The sequence below is a fragment of the Sorghum bicolor genome, chromosome 3 (genome assembly GCF_000003195.3).
Source record: "Sorghum bicolor cultivar BTx623 chromosome 3, Sorghum_bicolor_NCBIv3, whole genome shotgun sequence".
Taxonomy (NCBI): Eukaryota; Viridiplantae; Streptophyta; class Magnoliopsida; order Poales; family Poaceae; genus Sorghum; species Sorghum bicolor.
In genome coordinates, this window is record NC_012872.2 from 70116369 (window position 1) to 70119590 (window position 3222).

The following is a 3222-nucleotide window of genomic DNA, read 5'->3' on the forward strand; positions in this document are numbered from 1 at the left end:
CACTAACAGAGACATCATTTGGCCGCACATCTCAGACGCAGCTCGTCACAGACAGCCCGCAGTCCCGCACCGCCGCACGATCGCTCACCTCGACCGCAACCAAATTCCCAAGCGCACGCAGCAACACCGAGATCCAAGCCACGACACCAACAAGACTAAACGGAAACAGGGTCCTGGGTCCCCAAAAAACGCTCGCCCAATTCTACACACGGAAGCGCCGCCCGCAATCCCCACTACAATCCCCCCTGAATCGTGTGCGGTTTTGCCGCCCGATCACCCGCATTTCGGCGGAGGGGCCGCAGAAGCTCGGGGCAGGGAGAGCAACTCGGGTGAGAGTCTGGGTACCTCGACAGAGCGGGTGCTCTTGTTGCGGCGTCGGCGCTGCTGAGCTCGTCGTTGGCTTCGTCCCGAATTGCGGGACGGGAGGTCAGAGGTGGAGGCCGAGGGCGGTGGCCGCACTTTATAGCGCGTTTCTGTTTTTGTTTTCTCTCTATGGCCTTGTTTAGTTCCAAAAAATTTTGCAAAATATGAATAGTACAATTTTCGTTTGTATTTGACAAATATTATCCAAACATGTACTAACTAGACTCAAAAGATTCGTCTCGTCAATTCCGACTAAACGGTGCAATTAGTTTTTATTTTCGTCTATATTTAATATTTCATGCATGCGTCTAAAGATTTGATGTGACAGGGAATCTGAAAAATTTTATAAAATTTTCTCGGAACTAAACAAGGCCTATATTTATTTGTAAGGCCTTGTTTAGATGTGAAAAAATTTTGAATTTCGCTACTGTAGCATTTTCGTTTGTTTGTGATAAATATTGTCCAATCATAAACTAACTAGGGTCAAAAAATTCGTCTCGTGATTTACAGTCAAACTGTGTGATTAGTTTTTATTTTCGTTTATATTTAATGCTTCATGCATGTGCCGCAAAATTCGATGTGACAGAAAATCTTGATAACTTTTTAAATTTCGGGGTGAACTAAACAAGGCCTAAATTGAAAAGGACCTTTTATTATATTCTACACGGTGCCTCCGTGCCTGGTTCATATCGCGTTGTGTTTTTTGTTGCGCGGTTTCTCTGACGCCGAACAACTGGTACGTACAGCCGGCTCTCGTGGGCCCCACACACGCAGGTGGAGCCTCCGCGTCAGTTGCACGGCAGTCGGCAGCAGTTTGGTCGTGCCAGTCCCTTTGTTTTGTTTTGTTTTTCTGTTGGGTATATATAGTTGGTTCTCAAAATGTCAGTTTCAAAGTTTGCTAAGTTTTCCAAGTGTTCTCAATTTAAACTAGTGCGAATGTTTTTCTGCCTTTTTTTTCTTTACGCAAAAGATTATTCTTTTTCCTAGTGAGGTTTTAAGTTGTCACTATATTTCCACAAGATTCTGCGCGATCTAGCGGGCCAGGGCATCGGCCGCATCTCACTCACGTTCCCAAGCGATAGCGGCCTCACGCACGCGGACCAGGCCCTCCACCGCAGCGGCCCAGGCAGCAGCGAGGGCGGAGGTAGGCGGTGGAGGCAGGGAAAACGTTGTTGGTGGCAGCTGCAACGTCCAGTGGCATCCCGAGCCCGCGCGGCCACAGCTGCAGCGGCTCCTGCACCATGGCAGCAGGTCTGATAGCTGCTGCCAGGGTACCTACACTGGTGACAGTGGGTGCAGTGTCCACGTTTGCAGCATCGGCGACTGTGTCGTCGTTTTCTGCGGACAGGGTCCCGTCGGCGGCGGTGCTGGGCGCAGGGGGCACTTGCACGACGGAGGAGAAAGCCCCTGCGGATGGGTAGGCCGCACTGGGAAGGAGCGCACGCGCGCCTGGCAGAAGATCTATCCGACAACTCTAGAATTCATGCCTTCGTCATACTGAACAGCAAGCGCCGTCCATCTAAACCCTACAAAACAATAGACGCTATGTATTATCCTCCGAGCCCGCCATGACCACCCCCACATCCAGCCATACATGTCCACCCCCCTAGCTGGCACAAAATCCCTAAACCGGCCCATCCCTAAACCCTAGGAACAATGGCCGCCATGCTACAGGAACCGAGTTGGGAGAGATTGGGATCCATGGAGTTTACCTTGCTGGAGGAGGGGAGATCGCGCGAGGTGAACCTCTTCAGCCGGCGGAGGGAGGGACTCTTCGCGCGCCGGGAGGGAGGGGAGATCGTACGCGCGCCATGAGGGAGGGGAGATCGCGCGCCCGAGAGTCCGACATGGACCGACGCGATGCCGGGATGCAAAGCTCGGAGGAGGTAGACATATATGCAAAGCCTCAACCTCTATTTGCCAAGTTTACCAAATTGCAAACCTCAATTGCAAAACCATTGGAGGGGTATTTTCTAGTCTTTTTTACAAATATGTCAATGCAAAGTCTATTTGCAAAGCCTTCTCCAAAGACTTTGGCAAATTGACTTGGCATTTGTTGTTGTTTGCAAACTCCTATAATAAAATGTAAAGGATAAAAATAGGTCATCTTCAAGGGAATTGGCATTTGGATTTGGCAAAGGATAAAAATAGGAGATCTCCAGGCGCGCGCGCTTTCGTTGCGCGTGACTTTGCTCGCGCGATCGGGTTTGCAAAGCCGTCCACAACTTGACATTTTTGCCAAGTTTGCTCCCTCATTTGCCAAGTTGTCCAAATTGCAAACTCCAAATACAAAACCGTTGGATATCTCTTTTAAAGCTTTTTGACAAATTACTCAAATGCAAACGTCAAATGCAAAATTTTTGGAGATGCTACTGTCGTGAATCCACTCATAGTTACACTGCTTTAGACATAAACCCCCAACTACCTAATGTAAGGCCTTGTTTAGATTCAAAAACTTTTTGGATTTTGACACGGTAGCATTTTCGTTTTTATTTGACAAACATTGTCCAATCATGGAGTAACTAGGTTTAAAAGATTTGTCTCGTGATTTACAAGTAAGCTGTGCAATTAGTTATCTTTTTTATCTATATTTAATGTTTCATGCATGTGACGCAAGATTTGATGTGATGAGAAATTATGTAAAGTTTTGGGTTTTTGGGTGCATCTAAACAAGGCCTGAATCTGAGTCTTCCCCAACTGTTCATCCCCTAATAATATAAACACCCGACTGTTCTACTGCGACACCTGACTGTTCTGCTGCTTCGGCGGTGCTCCCCCTACCCTTCTTCTACTCGTAATTACCCCTAATAATAATATAAACTCCGGTGCAGTTCAGAAGCTGCGACGCGGATCAGACGC